The sequence below is a fragment of the Protopterus annectens genome, chromosome 17.part0, assembly GCF_019279795.1.
Source record: "Protopterus annectens isolate FY-2018-M chromosome 17.part0, PAN1.0, whole genome shotgun sequence".
In the NCBI taxonomy this organism is placed as follows: Eukaryota; Metazoa; Chordata; order Ceratodontiformes; family Protopteridae; genus Protopterus; species Protopterus annectens.
The window spans coordinates 814,082,001-814,094,126 of NC_056751.1; the positions used below are offsets into that span (position 1 = coordinate 814,082,001).

The window sequence follows — 12,126 nt, forward strand, 5'->3', positions numbered from 1 at the left end:
CTGAAGTTGCTGGTTCAAAGGAGGGGCAGGGTGAGCTTTTCCAACACAAAGTTTAGTTCCCAAGCTGAGTAGGTGCTTTTTTGGGTGGCCTCAAGTTGCTAGCCCCTCTTAGGAACTGCTTGATGAGAGGGTGTGAGAAAAGAGGTTGCTCAGAGCTGAACTGAGCATAGATAGCAGAGGCATGAATTTTAATAGAGGAAAAGCATAGACCACTGTGCAGTAGGTCAGCTAGGTAATCCAGGATGAGAGGTAGGGAGGGCTGTGCCATATCGGCTCCCTTAGCCTGGATCCAGGTGCAGAACCTTTTCCATTTGTCAGCATAAGACTTTCTAGTGCTAGGGCATCTGGCCTCACATATAACATCTCAAACCTGTTTACTGGGATTGGCAGCTTGTACAGTGGTCAGGAAATAAGCCAGGCTGCAAAATTGAGGGTCTGCAATTGGAGATGCACAAATTCTCCTTTGCTCTGGGTCAGGAGTGTTGGGATCTGAGTGAGATGCCAAGGTGGCAGAGGTGACAGGCTGTGCAGCAGTGGATACCAGTGCTGATGTGGCCAATCTGGGGCAATCAGGATTGTCCTCGGTTTTTCCTCCCTTATTTTGAGCAGTACCCTGATAATAAGAGGTAGTGGGGGGGTGCATAGGAATTGTGCTAACAGGTGTAGTTGCATGCTGATGCTGTGTGCCAAAGGGTCATGGCGAGCCTGCACAGAGGGTAAGAGTGAGTCTGTCCCTGCTTGTTGATATACCACATCCCAATGGTGTTGTCTGTTTTGATCAGTAGAGCCCCTGGAGAGACAAGGGGTCTGAGAGCTGTCAATGTGTGCTGGACAGCTAGCATCTCTTTCTGGTTGATGTACAGATGTATTTGATGTGGGCTCCATAGCCCCTGTATGCACCTGCCATCCAGGTTTGCACCCCAGGCATAGCCTGATGCATCTGTAGTGAGGGTCTAGGCAGTCTGGAGTTGTGAGAAGGATATAAGAGTTTCCAGGTCTTGAGAATGTTGACACCAAAGGCTTTTTAGGTACCATTGAAGTTTCCTCATATGCAGTCTGGCATATGGAATGAGTAGAATACAAGATGCCATGAACCCCAGAGCTTGCAGGATTTTCCTTGAGGATAACTGGGGTCTGGTGGCTAGTTCAAGAGAAGTAGGTGGTCAGGTAAGTTTGATTTTCTGGTGTAAGGAATGCCATCTGGGATGCTGTGTCCAGGCTTGCTCCCAGGAATGTAATTTTTTGGGTGGGTACTAGTCTGGATTTCTTTTTGTTGATAGTGTACCCTAGGGAGGTCAGTAGGTCCTTTATAAAGGCCAGGTGCTTTTACAGCTTTTCTGACTGTCTGCCTGAATTAGGCAGTCGTCTAAGCATGGATAAATTTCAATATTTCTTTTCCTGTAAAAAGCAATGGCGGGAGCCAGATATTTTGTGAAATCTGTGGGAGCAGTGTATATAAGCCAAAGGAAAGTGCAAAGAACTGAAAGAGCAGTGATCCTGACCTGAAACATAGATATTTCCTGATTGGGATGTGTAGGTAGGCCTCTTTTAGGTCTAGGGTGGCTAGTCAAGCATCCTTGGAGAGCAAAGGTAGTAGTCGCTGGAGGGTGAGCATTTTGAATTTTAGTATCACCAGTTAGATGTTTAGAATGGCTAGATCGAGGATGGAGCACTATGTGCCCTCTTTTCTGGGTACCGGGAAGAGCCTGGAGTAGAAACCTTAGCCTATCTGTTCTGCAGGAATGTGCTCTATTGCCCTCATAGAGAGCAGGGAAAGGACTTGTTTTTTGGCCTCCACCCACTGATTTGGGGGAATATCTGGGAACACTTTTGTGGTTGGTAGAGTGTGGAAAGAAAATTTGCATCCCTGGGACACAATGTTGAGGACCCAGTGGTCGTTGGTAATGGTGGCCCAGGTGCTTGCGTGGAAGGAGACTTTTGCTCCTGGGGGCAAGTGCAGGTGGGCAGAGGGAGGGGGTGGAAGTGTATAGTCATTATGAGTTCTTACTATGAGGGGGTGGCTTTGCACTATCTGGTTTAGAAGTGGAGGTACTCCATAGCGTTGATCTCTGCATTCCCTGTGGGTGTTGTCTGGGGGGGTCTGCTTCCCCAGGGTCTGGGCTGAACTGACCTCGAGGGGGCAGGAAAGGACCAGTGCTTGGAGGGGCAATGCCTACTGAACCTGGGTGGCTGGACCTGCAGGAAATCCTTGACTGTTGCATACATTTAGCTTTTTCTTCCATCTTTTTTAAGACCTTCTCTGCCTTGGTGCCAAATAAGTTGTCTTTGTGCAAGGGTGCATCCAAAAGGTTAGATTTGACATGGTGTGGCAAGGGCTGTTCCTTAAGCCAAGCATGCCTTGTAAGGACAGAACCGGTGCCTCCTGCACTGCAAGATGCTTCTAGGGCATCAAAACCACAGTGTAATGTGTGCTTAGTTGCTTTATTTGCAGAATGGATTAACTCTATTTTCTGCACAAGCAGGAAAAGATATTTTTTGTTTGAGGAGTTCCATGGTACTCTACTGGAATTTTAGCATATGGAATTGACAGTATGGAATTGACAATTTAGTGCTCTAATAGCAAGAGTAGCAGAGGTTTTTACCCCCATCTGTCTAATGCTCAGGAATCCCTATCTGAGGGGGTGGGATTCTTAGCAGAAGTTGCTTTAATTCCTTTAGGCCCTTGGGAGATAACCTCAGGGTCAGCAGTAGGATTTTTGAAAATAAATTTGTGAGAGTCAGGGACTCTGTAATACCCATCAGGTTTCCTGGGAGCAGGAGGGAGGGTGTCAGGAGTCAAACTAGATTCCATGAAAACATCATCTACAACATCCAGGACAGGAGGAATGGCCAGGGGTCTGTGCTGTGGAAGGTCTAAAAATTCCGAGTCTCTTTTTAGACTGAGGATTGTCCTGACATTCCCATTGGAAATGCTCCCTTAAAGTATGAAGGGTTTCCTCAAAGGCAAAATCATCAGGTGGAGAAGCTGAAGGAATGGATTCCTCTGCATCAGAATCCTCATAAGCAGAGAGGGCTTGCATATCTTCATATTCAGAGGCATCAGAGTCATCGGACTCCTGTCCAGATAAAACTACTGGGAACAAATCGCTTTTTCTTTTGGAAGGAGCAGCTTGGCTTCTCCTGATCTGCATTATAAGGTCTTCTGCCATTTTAAGCATTTGAAACTGAGGTAAGGAAGCAGGTGCCTGAGATGGAGATGTCAGCTTCTTGGGTGTGGTTCGTACCCTGGGCCTTAGAAACTTGGTAGTTTTCAAAACAACAGTAGACACGAAAGAAGTCATCGGTTTGTGTCAAGACTCGGTAGTGCAAAGTACTTCCTCGGAAACCAGTGCCTACTCAGCGGCTCCAGACCAATCCAAGTAGAGACAACCACAGGATCCTTAATTGATGAAGAGTTTTGCAGCATACCAGACTTCGAAAAGGTTCTCGGTAGTGACCTGTGAATCCACAGAAGCAGGCATCAGGGGCTGCAAAAAAGCCTCACTTACGATCGGAGAACTGCATTACCGGTAGGTCTGGACTTGAGTGGTCTGTCTCTGTCTTTATCCTTACTTTTTTTGGAAGATCTGTTGTCAGATGGCTTACCGAAGCCATATCAGAAATCAAGGACTAATAGTGAAAATATCTAGCTACAATAAAGGCCTCATGACGTATAGTTCTGGCAGTGAACGAAGCACAAAGCAACAGCGGGGGACGTTGTGGTCTGGGCCTAAGCAAGTGATGCAGTAAGAAAGAAAGTCTCAGAGTGGTATTTGCTTTCCATAGGTGAGACAATGGTTAACTTTTTCTGACATCGGTTAGAACAAGAAAAAAGGATCCCAAACAGGGTACTTGGTACTTAGCTTTCGAAGACTTCAACTTCAATTGGAAAAAGAAAAACTCAGATGGCAGCCGACCAGCACACATGTGAACTGCTTCTGCTTCAGGCTCCATGGCAAGAAAGACTGATGTAATGGTGTCAGCTGCTTTTCTTTATACTACTGATGACCTGACGTCAGCAACTGACACAGAAATACTATACCTCTGGTATTCAGGCCAATTGAGGGCTACCCTGGCAGGGATAACCCAAATGTGATGACTGCAACAGTGAAACCACGAAGAACATCTACAGAAGCTGAGCTGATGGACTTGTCTGACTGTGATAGTTCGGCAGCATAAAACAAAAACAGGCTCGTGAAGTTTGGCAACTTCCTTCACAGGGTAAGGAAACTTCTTCCACTTCTAGTGTTGGCTTGATCTGGTAAAAGAATAGTATGGAGGTAGACGGGGACCATTCAAGCAGTTGTCAACCAAATCCTATGAGACTTTGAGCCTGTAAGCACTTTCTTAACATATGAAGAACAAAATCCAAGGCAAAAAACGGATACCAGGCACCAGCAGTGATAGTTAAAAACTCCTCTTTATTCCAACGAAAACACAAGCCAATTCGGCCCAGAAACGAAAAAAAAAACACAAATAACTGTTGAGCGTGCTTTCCCTTTGTTAAATACAAAGCTTCCTCAGAACAACCCTGCTTAAAAAATACCATGCTTATATATACAATTTAATTGAATTCATTGAAATAATTAACTCATTACTTTAATTAGTAATGAATGTTAAAAGCACATTACTCCATTTGTTGGCAGTGTTACAAAATTGTTACCAGTACTACCAATATTGCATATCTAACATCTCGCAGATTGCGCTCAACAGTTATTTGTGTTTTTTTTGTTTCTGGACCGAATTGGCTTGTGTTTTCGTTGGAATAAAGAGGAGTTTTTAACTATCACTGCTGGTGCCTGGTACCCGTTTTTTGCCTTGGAATTTGTTCTTCATTGGTTTTGTGACTGGCTGTGTTTCGTTTTTGACTTTCTTAACATAACTTACTCTCAGGTCCTATAAATTTACAGTACATTAAAAGGTTTCACAGAAATTGTCTTTTTATGAGACACAGCTCACTAAACCAACAGATAATAGCAACGATTAGAGCCAGAGAAGTGTCTGGGGTGAGCACAGTATTCTGGTATGTGTGTGTGGCTGTACAGTCCTGGTATCTATAGAAAAATAACTGCCATGGTAAAGCAGTTTGAAAATCAAGGTGTGAGTCAGCAGAATGTACTTGTGATTGACAAGAGCAGCACCCTGCTCTTTCTAAACAGAAGTAATGATGGTACCTATTTGCAGAGTTGAATATAAAATGGCAGATTTTGTTTAGTACAACCTGTCAGTTTTTAGCACTTGGTGGCAAAATTAGCAGTGAATACCAGTAGAAATATTTTAAGCTAGGTATGACTATACCTTAGCTCAGTGTATGTGTGACTTCCATAATTTACTAGTATGAAACCTTATGATGCACGCCAAGCACAGATTAAGTTTAAGTAATACCTTCTGAGCATGTCCTTAAAAAGTTATCAAGGGCTAATGAAGCCCATAGATATCTCAATGTCTTGGCACAGTTAATTTTCAGTCTTCTGACACATTGACTAGTCTGAGAGCACAGCTAAAAGTATGGTTTACATCTTCATAAAATAGATCTTTAGGCCCGGCTCAGTGAATCAGCTAAGCTTTGAAATAGTCAAAGTACCACCAGGCAAAATTGTTGGCCTAAAATACATTACAGCCATTAGAAGGCAGAATGCTATACTATTAATAAACGGGGTAAATGTAATGTTGCATGCATGACAGAGTGATCTATCAAACTCTGCTCTGAATGACAACCTAGCAAGGTAGTTCTTGAACCACTAAAAGAGGCCTTATTCCCAGCCAAAAATATGGATTTCCTTTATTTCCTGTGACAGCATTTCGTCGGACAAAGAGCAGCATGTTTTTTGAGATCAATGAAGACCACTTCCCATGAGCCCCCTCAAAGCCACACATTTGTAAAGGGCACTGGTGAGTTAGCAATGCTGCAAATGGGCTATGACATATGCAGAGTGTTGATGGTGGTTACACTGTACCCAGTAATCAGTCATATAAATATTAATGGCATGGATTTGCTATGACTCTGAAAATGGCAGACAGCAACAAGCTTATAGCACCCACTTTGTTCAAGAGACCAGTTTTTGAAAGTGAAATAGTAGTGACTGTTTTCCAAAACTCTGGTAAACAATAGCTAAGAAAACAATTACTGGATTTACAGCAGGTACAGATTTAAATGTGTCACACACTTAAATTAAATTTGGATACAATCCATCAAAATACATCTTTCAGCCAAAGATTCATCTACTACTCATCTACTTCAGTTGCATACAAAAAATGTGATTATCAGTTGGCATGCTTAGCCTTTTTTATTTCCTACAAGGTAATTTATTACCCTCTAGAAAGTGGAAAAGGCAGAAATACATCCTCAGCAAGAGCTGTGTTGGTGGTTCTAAGTTTCAGCTAGAACACGTGAAGTATTACTTATCTGAGTAAATACTCCGGACAAGTAATACAATATGAAGGCATCTCCCTTCATGGAGTGAAAAGGTGCCTGTATCCAATAGGTTTTCAATATAGCAATAGGTTTTGCTATTAAGCAGTTGGTAAACATGACAAAATGCCTATTGTTTTGTTAATGAACATGCTAGTTTAAAATGCTTGAGTGAATATTTCATTAAAGATATCTAGCAAAGATGATATGATGTCTAAAGAAAGGTAATTCTTGAAGTGAGTGAGGCATATTATTCAATGATATCATGTGCTGTTCAAATTTATATTTCATTGTACAACTGAATAATTTCACTCTAATTATGAGCTTAAGTGATTAAGATACAGATATACAGACGTGTGTGTGTATCAAAGTTGTACCTCCTGTCAAACATCTGCCGCCTCTGAGATAAACCCATTCATTCCCTCTGTTCACTGAGGGAAAGAATCTGCTGAAACAGGACAACTTCTCACAGTAAGATGCTGTCTGGTTCGATTCTCAGCTAGAGTGTCTTCTGTGTGGAGACATGCGTGAATGGGTGTACCTTCGTTGAAGGCTGTGCATCAGGGCTGGTAACTCTGCACGTAAAAATCAACTACTAATCATTAGGGGACCGGAGTTCCGCTGTGGCAACCCCTAACCGGGAAAAGCCGAAAGACACAACAACAACAACAACTAGCTCAGCCTTAAAGGCTTTTTGCATATTTCACCCTATGTCTCCATGAATACTTGGCTGTGCAGGACAAAGGGATGTGCAAGTGGCTTCAGCAATGGATGTTCTCTCATTTCTGCAACCCACATTGTCATCAAGCAGCCCTATCCACTGACCCTAAAACAGGGATGTGGTCTTCTCAGTCCTTTCGAGTGGAACACAACTTCCATTTGTGCCCCTGCACATAACCCTCCCCACACCCAGACAGAGGCAAGAAGGTCACAATGCTTCACTACTCCTCTGTTTACCTGTCTCTTCTGTTGCTCTTGTAGGTAATCATACCTCGGTTGCCAAGGCTGCAGTCAGGGATCCATCCTTCTGTGCCCACAAGCCAGACACTAAACACTCATTAAGATATAATATGCAGTGAATTAACAGGGTTTGAATAAATTAACATGTCCCTACCATTAAGATATATCAGCAAATGGTAAAACATAATCACATTATTAGTGTTCAAATTGTTAATATTTCAGTAAATATTTGTCTAAAGAACACTTGCAAATATGCTTTATTGAGATTGTTAATTACTGAGAAAAACTTATAAAAAGGCAAAGATGTATTTGGACAATATATCAAGGAAACTATATGGCAAGTTAAGTAATCAGGAAGAATGAGATAAAAACATTTATCACCCTAATGATGCAATTATAAGGCATACATATTTTTTTAGCTAAATAAATCCAGCTTATTCTGAGAAGGGTACTATTCAGGACCGTGTTCATGTGCCAACCAAATGTTTGCATTTACTTTTTTATTTTTTTTTAACTGAAATCATTTACCCATTGTAGAGCATGTTGAAGGTTAATCCCATGGCAATGTCTGATTAGAGGAAAAGATAAGGAAGTTGAAGTATATGGAATAAAAATCATTAGAAAATGCACTGCTACGTTATACAAATGTTAGGTTGTATTTAGTAAGCTGAATTAATTATTATTAACAGTTCGAGTTCTAGCATTAAGGAATTTACAGTAAACTGGATTTCTTTTGATACAATGTAAGGAATCAAAGTGGGATATACAGGTGAAACAATAATCAGTGTAAGGAAAGGTTACGGATGACTGGTCATTATTTGGGGTTATGTTATGGAATTCAGAAGTAGTTTACTGGAAGAATGTCTTATTGTTATGGGTATTTGACTAGGAATGATTATTACTGCGGTGGTGGTGCTGCGGTAATGTTGTCGCCTCACAGTAAGATGGTGTCCTGTTCAATTCACAGCTACAGCATCTTCTGTGTGGAGGCATACGTGAATGGGCATACCTTCGTTGAAGGTTGTGCATCAGGGCTGGCAACTCGGCACGTAAAAATCTACTGCCAATCATTAGTGGACCGGAGTTCCACTGTGGCAACCCCTGACCAGGAAAAGCCGAAACACACAACAACAACTAGGAATGATTAGTCCTGGTGGCATGCAATGGGAGGTGTGAAGATACAGTATACTGACATAGGTGTGTTCTGTGATATAAACCTGCCTGTTGTGCTAAGTGTAATTTATTCACTGAAAAAAGATGGCAATACTGGATTCAGTTAAATGAATGTATGATTAAAGACTGAATACTCAGTTTCTTTTCTCCTGTTGTTGTGATGAGCAGGTGAGGTGAAATTATGTTTACAGCAGGGTTATGATAGTGACTGGTAGAATGCGTAAAGTGGATAAAGCCTGAAGTCAGAAGAAATATGGTACATGAAGTGGATGTTATAGATTAGATAAAATCAAGCAGTCAGAGCTGGGGTGTAAACTAACAAAGAAGAAAATCTAACACATACGAATGCCACTTTCTACAGTACAGGATAAAATGATGGAGTCATGAATTAAATGATGGTGCCATGGGTGGGTGGCAATGATTGAGTTTTCACGAATAAGTTGTTTTATGGCAATGCAGGGCAAGGAAGAGTCTAGAAAGCAACACACTTTGAGAAAAACATTTAACAATAATAAAAATAAGAGTATAAGGCAGGCTATGAAAGATGGTGTGTACTGGCATTAAGTGTAATGACCACACAGTGATAAACTAAACAGAATTAAAAGATGTTGAGAACTGGGTCCTTGCACTGCCAGGGAGCTCTCCGGAGCTTTAATCCATGTCTCAGTCACTATTCAGACATCTATATCCTCCAGTGTTAGGAAAGCTTGTGGTGAGTGGAGCTTTTTTTGTTCAAAACCTCTGGCATTTAGCAGTATTTTTTTTAGATCGTGTGTTGGTGTTTCTATGTTGTAAGATTTTACAAGTTACCATTGCCTAAAAAAAGGCACCACGGGGCCTAAAAAAAGGCACCACGGGCCAGACAAACTTTATTCAACATTCAAAAACCTAAAAATGACAGGTGCAGACCAACACTGACAAAGCAATGTGGTCTGTAAACTATATCCTTTCAAGCTGACAAATACTGTACCCCCTTTGAATGATACCAAAAACTGAGCCAATTATTAAAGTCAATTATCTTCTGCTCAAATTGGAGCATGACCCTAGGAGAAGTTGGTGTGCTGCTCAGTGCTGAGCTCATACCAGCTTGGGATACATAGTCTGAGAGCTGCAACGTCTTTCTTCATATAGGCCAGAGGGTTGCGTCTTAGGTCATTTATATCAACATGGACTATGACTGATTCATACTGGTACTTGTGGTTCAATGACCTGCATGCATATGTGATGTGGCGGATCCAGACCCTGGCACGCAGCTGACCATGACCCTCTCCTTGCTTAGTCTAGTGAGTGGAACATTTGTGCATTTCATGATAGAATGCTCATAGGGAGGAAACTGAGGTTCCCTACAGTTACAGCTGTATCTAGGAGACCTTTGAGGTTTGAGTAGATTACATTTAAGAGCCTTGGTATACATGAGTTTATATGCTTAATCTTGGTCTTAAGTCTGAGTGGTACGTAGAATGTGGTGTTGTGTGTTCCTGACAGGTCTACTTCAAAGGATCAAAATGTCAGAACATCGAACCTCTGATCGTTGAAGACTAGACGTTCGAAGTTTTGAAATATCGAACCAATGAAAAAAAAATGTAAATGTGAAAAGTTCTTATTTTATGTTTTTGCAGGGGCGCAAGCTCCCCCCACACTCCCCACACCCCCTGCTACTTAAATATACCAAGTCCAAGATTGCACTACAGTGAACTGAATGGTAAAGTTTCCGTTCTGCACTGTATGGTGATCTCCATTCATAAGCTTCAGTATTTCAAAACTTCGATCATCTGGTCTTCACAGATCAGTGATTTGATGTTCTGAAATTTCGATCCTTTGAAAGGGACCCATTCCTGACAGACTCTTTGGTAACTGTACTGCCTTGCCTCCATTGATAATGTATAATTACATCTCTCATGCACTGTATTTGATTGTTTAAGAATTAGGTGGTTGTCACACACAATTACTACACTGTCTTAGATGTCCATTTCCAGCAAGCTGGCTGTACAGGGAGGAGGAAAGTGCTTATAAATAATTTCAGATGTTTCCGCTATGGACTTTCTCAACAAGAAGAGGTATTAAACTCTGTCTGGAATTATTGTCTGACTTCAGTCCACATTGATTTAACAAAAAAATTAAAAACTTTGAGTCAAAGTCTGGGTGGCGGTCAAAGCCAAAAGGATGGTATATTCATTTATTTAGTGTCATACAGACTTTTGAGGGAATATCTCTGTCTTTCCTTACTGTGCCTTTAGAGTCCCAATTGTCCTAGATCTCTAATGTCTCCACAAGAACAACCGCTCCAGCAATACTAGAACCAGGAACCTAAATCTTCACCAACATAGAAACAAAACATGAGGTACCTCCTTAATCTCGGGAATAAAACTGGCATGCATAATAGGCACTGTGACCCACTGCAAGTGTATCCACATATTTACTCTGGGATTGATTAGTGTGGCCCTCCTGGATAAAGGAGGAGGGGCCTGAGGTACTGTATTGCTAAGTTAAGAATGGCCATGAGACTGTGGCTTTGGTACATCTGTGAATCTATAAAATGATTAAGTGTGCTTAACACAGAGTTTTACTGCAAAAAGTGTAGATCATTGTGTGTATTGTACCTAGTCAATCACTGTAGCTAGATTGCATCTGCATACAAGTTACTGAGCACGTGCAAGATCAGTGCCATTTTGTATAGTCAGAGTGAATGCAGGCATGACTGGAGAGGCACATGCGAGTATGTTTGAAGTAATTAGTGAGTTAGCTTAAATATATGTTCCAGTTCCACCTCCTGATGTGTTTATGTACAATAAACAACTTGAACCCATCACAGTGCCTCAGTATCTCATTTGAATACAAGAGACATGCAACAAAAAACAGACACATTTTTGCTAATTATATAGTTTTATGAACTGAATTGACAGGGTTTTAGTTTTAGACTAAATTTAATTAAAATGATGTTCATGGACAAGATGGTGGTAAAGAGGAATTCTGAAAAGATGATGACAATAAAGGTGGTAAAGAAAAATACAGAAGCATTACTGATCAGAGCGTGCCATATGAATATAATTATGTTATAGTACTCCACTGCAATGGATAAGCACCAAGTAAATTAATAAAAATAAAGCATGTATTTAACAGTTGAATTATACTTTGCTTTACTCTCTACAGTTACATAAAGATGTTGCACAGCTGTGGGATATTGTTAGAATTATACACAAAACATGCTAGTAAGATGATCCACAACAGCAATCCTTTATGTGTAAGCAGATTCCTCAACGACATCCACTTTGTCATATGAATGAAACTGCATGACTGCAATGTGGTTTAGTAGTCAGAAAAAAACTATAATCCCACTATGGGCCTGCTACAAAGACACTTACATGCATTGGACTTTTATCAAATGTTTAATTAAAGACATCATTTCAGTCGGAAGCCATACATAACACTTTCCTAAACCCAGAAAAAAAGTTTGTTTGAGGCAGTTTATTTCATAGTTAAATCATTTCTGGGCTAGTCTTTTGCACAATTGCATTACTCACACGAAGAGCTGTGTTTTATCAGCAGCCAAGGTCAGGCATCTATCTACCTTTTTAAACATC

At 41.1% G+C, this 12,126-nt stretch overlaps 1 protein-coding gene across 1 annotated transcript in view; it reads right to left on the minus strand.

Annotated features, from left to right (window-relative positions):
• Positions 1-12,126, minus strand: part of SBF2 (SET binding factor 2) — a 3,151,758-nt gene that overhangs the window by 307,691 nt on the left and 2,831,941 nt on the right. The gene's annotated exons all lie outside the window — the stretch shown is intronic.